The following is a 12,641-nucleotide window of genomic DNA, read 5'->3' as shown; positions in this document are numbered from 1 at the left end:
ATTAAAAGTTTGAGTATAGAATTTTAAGTTGAAAGTCATTTTCCCTCAGAAATTTGAAGGGCTTGCACCACTGACTTCTAGAACCTTGGGCTGCTGATAAGCAGTTTGGTGCATACATTTCCCCCCTCTGGAAGATTTTAGGATCTTTTCTTCATCTTGGAGTTCTGAAATTTCATAGAGATGTGTCTAAATCTCTGTCTTTTTTCATTCATTCTGTGGGACACTTGGTGAGACTTTTCAAAATGAAGATCTATGTCCTTCCTTTTGGGATAACCTCTCATATAGGGTCTTTGATAGTCTTCCATTTTTTTCTCTTCGCTTTTTTCTCCTCCATTTTTTCTCTTCTCTTTTTCTGGAGATTTATCAATCAAATGTGAGGCTTCCCAGATTGACTCTCTCTGTCTCTTACCTCTCTCTCATATTTTTTCTCTACTGTGTTTTGTTCTTCATCCTGGGAGATTTCTTCAAATTTATCTTCTAATTCTCGACTAAATTTTAGCTTAGGCAATCATATTTTTTAATTTCCAAAAGCTATTTCTTATTCACAAATTGTTTTCTTCTCACAGCATCCTTTTCTTATTTTATGGACCCAATATTTTCCTAAATCTCTCTGAAAATACGATAATAACTTTTAACCCCCTTTTTTTCCCCCTGGGGCCAGCCCTGTGGTGTAGTGGTTAAGTTCATGTGCTCTGCTTCATGGCCCAGAGTTCACCCGTTCAGATCCCAGGCATGGACCTAGCACTGCTTATCAAGCCATGCTGTGGCAGGCGTCCCACATATAAAATAAAGGAAGATGGGCACAGATATTAGCTCAGGGGCCAATCTTCCTCAAAAAAAAGTAAATAAATAAAAAATAAGAACTTTTTTTCTTCCTTGATTGTCTTTGTTTCTTCCAGGGCCGTTTTTCTTCTTTATTTCAATTTTTCTCACATGTTTCCAAACTTGTGAACACTAACTCTTCAGGCAACCTCAAAATACCATTTTGTCTGTTTCATGTGCATATATTTTGAAACAGCAATTTCACTTTGAGGAATTAATCAAAAAATATAATTGGACAAATGAGAAAGTGTGTATATTCAAGGATATTCACACAGATTTATTTTTAGTAATAATGATAGCCAGCATATTCAACATTTATTATGTGCCAGACACACGTTTAAGTGTCCTACATACCCCCCAACCCCCTGAGGAATATTAGCCCTGAGCTAACATCTGTGCCCATCTTCCTCTGTTTTATATGCGGGACACCTGCCACAGCATGGCTTGATTAGTGGAGTGTAGGTCCGCACCTAGGATCCAAACCAGTGAACCCCAGGCCGCAGAAGTGGAGCACATGAACTTAACCACTGCGCCACCAGGCAGGCCTCTAAGTGCTCTACATTTTTTAACTCATTTAATTCTCACAACAACCATTTGAAGTAGATGTTATTATTATTCTCATTTTATAGATGAGGAAACACACCCAGAGAGGTTAAACAGCTTGCCCACAATTGCACGTTTAGAAAGTGGCAGGATTCTGACTCAGGCTGAGGATCCAGAGTGAGTGCTTTTACCCAATGAGTAATAGCAGTGATATAATAGAGAAAGATTAGAAATAGTTAGATCAAAATATTAACAGTGATTATATCTGGGTCGTGTGATTATGAGTACTAGTATTTTTGTGAATTTCCTTTTATTGAAATTTTAAAACTTTGGAATCCTAGATACATATAATTTTTAAAATTACTATCTTTAAATTGAGATAGAAATCACGTACCATAAAATTTACCTACTTAAAGTGTACAATTCAGTGGTTTTTATATATTCACAAAGTTTCGTAAGTATCACCACTAATTCCAGAACATTTTTATCACCCCAAAAAGAAATCTTCTAACCAATAAGCAGTCACTCCTCATTCTCTCTTCTCCCCGGCCCCTGGCAACCAGTAATCGACTTTTTATCTCTATGGATTTATCTGTTATGGATATTTCATATAAATGGAATCATATAATATGTGGCCTTTTGTGTCTGATTTCTTTCACTTAATGCAACTGTTACCCACCACTTCAGGCAGCCACAGTGTTAAAAATTGCCTCTGATTTTTTGACAAATGCCCATAGGGAAAAAGTTCTTAGCATTGGATGAGCCCTGAGTTAGGTCAAATAAAAGACAGCCTTCTGAATGGGGTCTTCCAGGGAACCACCAGACAGGTCAAATAATGACAACTCTCTGTGAGTGGCGCTTTGAAGGAGCTCCGGTCCCTCTGATCCTTCAAGAGGCTGCTAGGCTGCTGGTTTTCACTGAAATAGTGGGATGTTGGTTTTCAAGTCTTGTTGCAGAGACAGAGAAAGGGGAATGGGAACAGGACGAGTTAAAATGCCACAAAATTTGCTGTACTTACTGAGATAAAGGATGAACATCTCTTGTGAATTTTATGTGAGTAATAATGATAAAACAATACTAAATGTCATTCAGTAAAGTGACTCTAGGTATTTCAGATGGTTTCATCTATTATGTGACTTAAAATCAGTATGGGTCAAATCTCATAGTACTAAAGTTCATAATGCATTTTAGTCTGTTCTTTAGCCAACTCATCTTTTTGGATTATCTATTTTCTCTTTTAAAAACTAAGCCTTTTGAAAGTCCACATGGGTTCAATAGTGGTTCTGAAATTGTTTTCAGTGGTGGTTTCTACTCCTGGCAAGCTAAGATTTATGAGTTTATATAAATATTACCCATTAAGACAAATGAGGAGCAAACTGAAATAGATGGCCCAAGTTCCAATCTCAGGAGAAATGAAAGCATACGTGAATACAAAGAGTTGAAGAATGTTCATAGCAGCTTTATTTATGACAGGCAAAAACTGAAAACAACCCAAATGATGAAACTGGTAAAATTGTCTATGTCTAGGGCTCTTAAAAGTAGCAGCTCTTCAATTACCTATTCAATTTCTCCAAAGTTTTGGTTTATTTGGATTTTCAACCTCTTTTTAAATTAATTTTGAAAATTTATATTTTCCTAGGGAAGAAATTCATTTCATCTATATCTTCAAATTTCTCCTATTTAGTATTCTCTTATAATAGTAATAACAATAATAACTCCAATGTTTGTCTCGTTTTTGTGTTTTCTCTTTTTCTTAATCAAACCTGTTAAATATTGTCTATTTTTCTTTAAACGACAAACTTTAGTTTTTATTTGATTTTATTGATCAGCTTTATTATATTTTTATTTTCTACTTCCATAAATTCTACATTTATATTTCTTCTTTATCTTTTATACTTTAAATTTGTCTTATTATTTGTTTTCTAGCTTTTTGAATTATATGCAAAGTTCACTTATTTTTAGGCTCCTTATTTTCTTGTAACTGTACCATGAATATTATGTTGGCTATATCCCACATGTAGTGTTCTATGTTCTGTGTAGTTTTCTCATTGTTGTTCATTTCAAAATTGTTTTTGATTCAAGTTCTTCATATTCATACTTTAAAAATTGCATATTTTATCTGTTAATTTCTGACATAGATCTGTTAAAAGTTCAACTATGATTGCGATTTGTCTATTTTCCCTTATGTTTTTGTTGATTAGTTATTTTTTAAAGTTATATTACTAAGTACAAAAAGATTTATGACGTCATTTCTTGGTAGATTCTATTTTCAAATTATTATACAATAGTCCTTTTTGTTATGCTTGGTGCTTTTTGCTTTGAGTATTATTTTGCCTGACATTAATATTGCTATATCTGCTTTCTTTTTGATGGTATTTTATTCTTTAATCACTTTAAAACCACTTATTTTGAAATAATTTCAGATTTACAGATAAGTTGTAAAAATGCTACAGAAAATTCTCGTATATTCTTTACCCAGATTCCTCAAATGTTAGCATTTTACCATTGCCTTATCATTCTGTGTGTGTGATAAAGATAAATACATTTTTTTCCTGAAACTTTGAAAAGTAAGTTGTGGACATGATGCACCTTTATTCCTAAATCATTCCATGTTTATTTCCTAAAAACCAGGACAAAAAGTACAATTATCACAATTAGGAAATTCGTATTGATACAAAATTATTATCTAAGCTACCGATTTTATTACAGTTCCACCACTGTTTCCACTAATGTTCTTTAGCAAAACAAAAAGAACTTTTTTCCTGGTGAGCCAGTCCAAAGTCACACGCTGTATTTAGTGTGATTCTCATTCCTTTTCTTCAAACTTTTTAGGTGGTTTTGTTTAAGGTGTGTCTTCTATAAGTAGAATATAGATAATTTTTTTTAACTCACCCTAAAATTCTTTGAATGTTAGTAAGATAATCTAACATATTCATATTATTGCTATTACTAATTGATTTGGACTTTCCCCTGTCATATCATTTATATTTTCTATTGATTTAATGCTATTTTGTTGTTTTTTTCCCCTCTTTTCTCTTTCCTGTCTCTCACTGGGTTAATGTGTTTCCTTTGTTCAAATTTTATTTTGTCTGAAATTATTTCAAAATAAATATTTCTAAGGGATTAAAGAATACCCTCAAAAAGAAAGCAGATATAACAATATTAATGTCAGATAAAATAAAACTCAAAGCAAAATCATTAAGCACAACAAAAAGGACTTGCATAATAATCTGAAAATATAATCTACCAAGAAATAATGTCATGTCTTTTTGTACTTAATAATAATATAACTTTAAAAAATAAAAAGCTAATCAGCAAAAATATAAGGGAAAATAGAACAGTCTATTCTTATAATGGTTACTCTTAATTCTTTAACATACATACTTAAGTTTTTATTTTTTTCTTGGAATCTAGGATTAATAATTATCTACATTTCCACCTTAAAGATAATAGTCTTAGCAAGTTTCACCTTACCTTTCCCTCCTTCTTGCTACCCCTGATATCGAATTTGCTTAGGATTTTTAGTTCCAGATTGTAATTTAAAAAACAATTGACAATATAAATCAGCACCTTTATACTTTTTAATACTTTACTGTTTTTTCTCACCATTGTGTCATATATCTACGTTAATATTTCTTGTGTTGTTAGATTAGATTATTAAGTAATTCATTCTGAAATGATCTGATGTTGTTAGCTTTTTAAGTTCTCGAATATGTGAAAATAGTTCTCATTCCCCCCAGTGTTGAATGCCAGTTTGTTGGATATATAATTCTAGATTTAAAAGTCTCGCTGAGAAGACTGTCTTCTAGCATTCAGATTTCTGAGAAGTCTGACTTCAATCTGATTATTGCTCCTTTGTAGGCAAAACATTTTTTCCTTCTTTTCCTTGGTGGTGTAAAATTTCACCATGATGGGTTTAGATATGGATCTTTAAAAAATTATCCTGTTTGGCACTTGGCAATTTCAACTTGAAGACTCATATCTTTCCTCAGCTCTAGGAAAAAATTCAGGCCATCATGAACTTCCTCCTACCTAAAGTATCCTAATAGTCTCCCAACTAGTCTCTCTCAATCTCTTTATGTCCTTCTCAAATCCATTCTCCATAAAACAGCTAAAGTGCCTTTGAAAACCTCTTTATTATGGAAAATTTCAAACACATATAAAAGTAGAGAGAATAGTATGATCAACCCCCATGAGCCCATTATCCCGTTTCACATTATCAACTCATAACAATTTTGTCTCACTTTTACCTTCCCTCCTTACCCCTCTGATTATTGTGAAGCAAATCCCAGATATCAGATAATTTCATCTGTAAATATTTCTCTATTTTGAAAAACGTAACTACAATGCCATTAATACATTTAAAAACAATAAAATCAGATATCCAGCTAGTGGCCAAATTTTCCTGGTTGCCTCATAATTTTTTTAATGTATTCAAATCAGGATCAAAATAAGATCCATACATTGCAATTGGTTAGTATGTCCCTCTGTTCTCGTCTAACCTATATGACTGGATCCCACCCCACCCCACCCCGTTTTTTTGCAATTTGTTGAAGAAACCAGATTATTTATCATATAGAGTGTCTCACAGAATAGGCTTTGTGATTAATGATAATTGTCTAGATCCATTAAGTCATTAGGGGTTGCAAAAATGATATTCCAATTCTATAACTTCTCTTTATTTGTTAACTAGAATACTTCGTAAGGGAAACTTCTTTTACTCATTAACCCTTTGGTTATCCTGAAATACAAATTATATAGGTAAGCAGGATAAATGCTTGTTTTTTTCCTCCTTTTATTTTTCTATCAGTTTCAAAATAATAAGTTAGGTTCCTAGTATCCTTCAAAGGTAACCAGTGAGTTATTTTTAACTACTTTTTGTTATCACTTTATAAACTTATAGATTTGAAATATGTGATGCATTTCAATCTGCTGTAGTTATTCTTATTGAAACTCAAATTCTTCCATCTTTGGCCAGCACCATCCTCTTCAGATTGGTTCCTTTTGATCTGACCCTAATAGTCTTTGATAGCTTTGATAACAAGATATTCCAGGCTCATCTTGAACATTTACTGCCGAAGACCTGGGATCAACCATTGCTTTCAGGAGCCCTTGATCCTTTTAGTGGAGAATGATATTTAGAGACCAGATCTGGGCACCAAGACACGCATTGCTACAGCATTTGTTATTTTTGCAGATGTATATTTTTCAGGGTCAAGGCAAGGAGCATTTAATACTTTTTTTTAGGATAAAATACATCATGAGATTATGCTGATGTTTCCAATTTAAATTTAGGACATAGACTTTTAATTAATCTCATGTGTCTCATTTCTGTATATATTTTCCCCCGTGCCAAAAAAATCTCAGTTCCCAGGGGCACCACACCAACATAATAATTCGTTTGCTTTATTCCAAAACCTGCAGGCAATAGTCTCGCTGTAACAATATCAACACTACTACTAACAAAATGATTGCCGAGAACAGTTTAAAGTTTTTAATTTTTTTCAATTCTCTTTTTTTAGAGTACATTATACTAATGATATGCAGTCAAAGTATTATGTTTTAAAACACTTGAAAATATTCTGTTAGTGGTCATGCCACAAACTCAATATATAGATGTTTATTTTATTTTGCTTTCAATTTTTAGAGATCGATATTTTAAATTAAATTTTATTTTATAATTATTAAATATGTTTACATAATCTCAAGGTCAGATTAACAAATCAAGATGTATTTAAAAAGTCTTAGTTTAGGAGTTGGCCCCATGGCCGAGTGGTTAAGTTTGCGTGCTCCGCTTCAGGCGGCCCAGTGTTTCATTGGTTCGAATCCTGGGCACGGACATGGCACTGCTCATCAAACCATGCTGAGGCAGCATCCCACATGCCACAACTAGAAGGACCCACAAGAAAGAATATACAACTATGTACTGGGGGGCTTTGGGAAGAAAAAGGAAAAAAAATAAAATCTTAAAAAAAAAAAGTCTTAGTTTATAAACTTTTCCCTCCATGACCCTGTGCTCTCCCTCCCCATATAGATAACCATTTTTGTTTATTTTTATTTATCTTTCCATGAAAAAATAAATATCTATTATTATACTTAGTTTCAAAAATATGTATACTCATATACATATGTATGTGTGTATATGTATATGTATATATATATATACGTATACACACACACACACACACACACTGATCTATTAATATAATCAATATAATCATGTTACTTACTCCTTGGCCTAGAACTGTTCAATGAATTTCCATTATTTTTAGGATTAAAAAAAAAACAACTTCTAATAGTCTCCATGACCTGGCATCTGTGTACTTGACCACTTCATTTTTAACCAAGCCACTCTCTTTTACCCTCTGTACTGCAGCCACATTGGACTTCTTTCAGTTCCCTGAATATACTCTATTCCTTCCTGCTTTAGGGTGCTGCTTTCACACACTGTTCCCTCTGTTTGGAAGGCTCTCTCCTCTCTGGTTCCCCTTTCAATTTAGATAATTTCTACTTACTCTTCAGATTTAAAGTTCATTTCCTCAGAGAAATATTCTCTGTCTCATTAGATTAGATTAGATCCTCATGTTATGTATTTTCTTAATATCCCATACTTTTCCACAGTATTTATCAGAATTTTAATTTTAAAATTTTAATGGAAAATTTCCAACTTAGAAAAAGTTGAGAGAATAGTATAATAAATCCCTGCATTTCTATCACCCAGTTTTTTTGTTTTTTTTTTTTTAAGATTTTATTTTTTTCCTTTTTCTCCCCAAAGCCCCCCGGTACATAGTTGTATATTCTTCGTTGTGGGTCCTTCTAGCTGTGGCATGTGGGACGCTGCCTCAGCGTGGCCTGATGAGCAGTGTCATGTCCGCGCCCAGGATTCGAACCAACAAAACACTGGGCCGCCTGCAGCGGAGCGCGCGAACTTAACCACTCGGCCACGGGGCCAGCCCCACTATCACCCAGTTTTAACAATTGTCAACTGAAGGTCAATCTTCTTTGAACTATACATGATCCTCTAATTATTTTGAAGGAAATCTCAGACATCATAAGATTTAATCACTAATATTTTAGTATCATAATTATCATTTAATAATTCATTGTGACCTCTGTTGTACAATGACTATCTCTATTGCTAAAATGTAAATTCCATGAGCTTAGGGATGTGACTGTCTTGTTCATTGCCGCATTCCCAGGGCCTAGCTCAGTACTGTGAAAATAATGATAGATATTTGAATGAATGAATGAATGAAATGTTACTAGATTACTAGAGATAATAGGAATATGCATTTAGTGTATTTAGAGTTGAACACAGCATTTGTCATGTTCTCCCATAGAATCTTTGTTAACAATGTTAGCTAGAATTAAGAACAGTTAAATGGACCCATTTCTTGTTGACTGATTGTATCAAAATGGATTAATGAGATTGTGGTTCTTAGTAGCATGTCAGAGGGCTCTCCCCATGATCTGCTCTTGTTCCACGATGTTTTTTATCAATGACTTGAATAAATAGAGAAAGGACATTTTTTTCAAATATGAGAAGGATTTTCAAATACTGGATAACAGAATCAGAATCCAGAAATGATTTTGATAGCCTTAGGGTGACAGACAGAAGCCAGTGAGATAAATTTAATAGTAATAACTTAAAATTCTTATACTTAGGGCCAAAAAACATAGTTGCAGAAGCTTACAATGGGAGGAAATGTGGATTAGCAGCCACATTTCTTAAAATACCTAATGTATTAAAAATATCTGGTTTCCACAATGTAATGTAGCCACTATGAAATGTAATAGTGGCCTTAGATTTTATTACTAGAGGGCAGCATCTATAAGGAATGGGGTGCTCACTCCGCTTTTGTCTTGTTAATTAGATGGCACCAGGAGTGTAGTCTTTTATTACAGGCAGAAGAGACTTGACACTGTGTTAGGGAGGAAGTGGTTGAAGAGCTGAGAGTATTTATCTTATGGAAGCTAGGCCTGACCAATGTTAAAAAAATTTTTTTTTAATTAATTCAAAATTGGGAGACATAATTTTCTTGATAAATTGGAGGATCTAGTGGGCTTGAGCTGCATGGTGGCAATTGTCTAGAGCTACTTCACTGCTCTCTCCTTTGGCTAGGGCTCCCACTCTCCAATTTACCTGAGCTCCCACCTTCTCTGCTGTTTAACGTGCTGCTGTCTTCACTCATTTATGTATCTTCCTTGGCCTTGTAGGTATTTGAATTTGCAACTCCTGGATAAGCTAGTTCTGTAAGGCCTGTCAGGGAGGAACCAGTGCCACTGAGACAAAGGTCATGGGGGTGGATTTTGGCAAAGGTAGGAAGTCCTATCAACCAGGACTGCTCAAATGCTGCACGAGCTGCCTTGAGCTTCAGGAGTCTCATAAATTCCCAGCACCCTCCCCTCACCTTTCTTTTCCTTTTCTCCCTTCTTTGCTTGCTTCCTTCTTTTCCTCCTTCTCCTTCTTCCTTCAAAACAATCATGCCCATAAGCAAATAGATTTCTTGAAATACATATTTATGTGCCTTATAAGTACATATTTCTTAGAATTTTAGCTCACTTTTCTTTCTGTGGCTGTCCCTTGTGTGTTTATCTGGATGGACATGGTCCTGAACTGCAATAAAGTGTAAGATTCTCATCTGAGGGTACACTTAAAAATCATGTGTAAAAATATAGATACTTTGTTGTCCCACCCCCACCCCAGGAGATCTGACTCACCAGGTCCCTGGAATGGCCCCTGGCATCTGTAGATTTAACAAGCCCTTAGGGGATTTGGAATCTCCTTGGAACCACTGCCACAGGGATTATGATTATGTCTGCACGGTACCTGGATCGCTGGATTCTTCCTATATTTTGCAGTTACTAGATGTGGAGAACCCCTAATAAAGCAAAACCAAATGCCATAAAGGAATATGGCACCTGTTGCTTATGGAACCTATAGCCTAGGTAATAAAACAAGTAGAAGACAGGAAAGATTCTGAGAAAGTGAGACCACTCTGGAGTTGGGTGGGTTCAGGAAGGCTTCAGAAGGAGAGTGGTCCCAAATGGAAGCCTGAAGAAGTATAGTATTTGGATGAGTGGAGGAAAAGAGGAGAGGATGTTTGCAGCAGGCGAATGTCATAAGAAAAGGCATGGACACAAATTGAGCCTGACTTTTTCAAGAGACGTTGATGAGACTTGCCTGCCTCAGTGGAGAGGAGGGTTCATTGGGAAATTGGATAGACAAGGGAAGTCCTGTGGTGAAGATTCTGGGTGCCAGGTGAGAAGTTTGCACTTGGAGTCAGAGAAACCTGAACTTCAATCTTGCCTCCAGTCCTTGCTACCAACCTTGCTACCTTGTGATTTTAGATAGGTTGTCTGTCTTCCCAGAGCCTGTTTTTTCCTGTAAAATGGGGTTAACACCATTACTCCTGAAGGGTTTTGGGGAAATAAATAAGATAGCAGTGCCTGCCACAGAGTAGTGCTCAGTACATTGAGTTATGGCCATTATTGACCCAGCGATGGTGAAGGTAACTGCCGAGGGTCCTGGAGCAGGTGGTTGCAGGCTGGCGGTGATGTGTTGTGAAGGTGACACAGGTGTGGAGGGAGGACAGACTTAGTCACTTTCATGAGAAGATAATTCAAACTGGATATTTGACATCATAAGGGTATTGGGCTGACACTGCCCGGGACCACGTAAAGCTGCTGAGTACCTGCCATGCTCAGAGAATCAATGCTCTTGCCTCTCTTGCATTAGCTCTTTAAAATCCCCACAGAACAAGCCGGTGGTGAGTTGGAGGCCCATAAAAAAGGATCCCATTTGTTGAGTACTGTGCTAAGTGATTTACATGCATTCCACATGATTATGAAAATGAAAGAAAACTTAGGGATTTTCAGACTAATGAAAATATTTTCTATTTTTTCTAAAATTTGTTTTTCTTAAATAATGAACAGCTTAACTGCATTTGTAAGATACATGCAAGGTTTAAAGAATGATGATAAAGCAAACATTGGTGTCCCCACTTATAGCTGAAGAACTAGATCCCTTGGAACACTCCTTCCCAGTTCCACTTCCCTCCTTCAGAAGGAACCATTACCCTGCGTTTTGTGTTTAGCATTTTCTTGCTTTTGGCTTTAATTTTACCATTCTGTCTGTATTCTTAAATAATATCTTAAAGATTTTATTTTTTTCCTTTTTCTCCCCAAAGCCCCCCGGTACATAGTTGTATATTCTTCGTTGTGGGTCCTTCTAGTTGTGGCATGTGGGACGCTGCCTCAGCATGGTTTGATGAGCAGTGCCATGTCCGTGCCCAGGATTCGAACCAACGAAACACTGGGCCGCCTGCAGCAGAGCACGCGAACTTAACCACTCAGCCACGAGGCCAGCCCCAAGTATTCTTAAATAATATCTTGTTTAGTGTTGCATGTTTTAGTTAAAAGCATTAACTTATATAAAGTTAATTACTTAAGTGGAATCATACAATATGTACTTCTGTTTCTTGCCTTTTCACCCTCAACATTATAATCCTGAGATTCATCCATGTTGATGTGTGTAACAATAGTTTATTAGTTTTGCTGCATAATATTTCATTGTGGGGAAAGACCACATTTTATACATCCCTGCATCCACGGGCATTCAGGTTGTTTCCAGTGTTTTGCTTTTACAAATGTTATTGCTATGAATATCCTTCTACAGGTCTTGGTGCACACGTGTAATCATTTTCAGGGTGTGTGCTTATGTGTCAGTTAATTTTAGGTTGGGATATACCTCCGCTCTATTACCCCCTGCGCCCCTGACTTCTCATGCATTCAAAATTGAAGAGGTAAGGCATAGGAAAGGTCTTAACTGACTGTTGTTCCCAAGCCTTTGTTTAAGGCTAATTCTGTCTGAACTTCTTGGGGTGCGTTAGTGGTTTCTTCAGAGACCACCCTCCACCTCCCCTTGCTGGGGATCTCCACTTGCAGGTGCCCTGAGAGAGGTGAACAGACCTCCTCTGGCTGATCATTTATGAGTACCTCAATAACCCCTGGACATCTGTCTGTACATCATTAGCATCTTTCTGCTGAGATTGTCACACTATTCCAGGTGGCCCTTATTGGCAATATCCAAGACTGCCCCACACCTGCTTGTCCTCCCACTACATTTCCCCTGCCACCCTTTACCCCCATAATGGGAGAATGTCAGATGCTTGACAGAAAATGGAAGGTGAAGCATTTTCAAAAGTTTTAAGATTATTTGAATTCATTCCAGTTATTATTTTAATTGTCTCATACATTGTTGTTGGGGGCAATAC

At 35.9% G+C, this 12,641-nt stretch overlaps 1 protein-coding gene across 4 annotated transcripts in view; it reads left to right on the top strand.

Moving 5' to 3' along the window:
• RMI1 (RecQ mediated genome instability 1) overlaps nt 1-12,641 on the top strand; it is a 66,955-nt gene that overhangs the window by 43,590 nt on the left and 10,724 nt on the right. The window lies entirely within an intron of this gene.

The sequence above is a fragment of the Equus asinus genome, chromosome 23, assembly GCF_041296235.1.
Source record: "Equus asinus isolate D_3611 breed Donkey chromosome 23, EquAss-T2T_v2, whole genome shotgun sequence".
NCBI classification, from domain to species: domain Eukaryota; kingdom Metazoa; phylum Chordata; class Mammalia; order Perissodactyla; family Equidae; genus Equus; species Equus asinus.
This window is presented reverse-complemented; position numbering and strand designations above follow the sequence as displayed.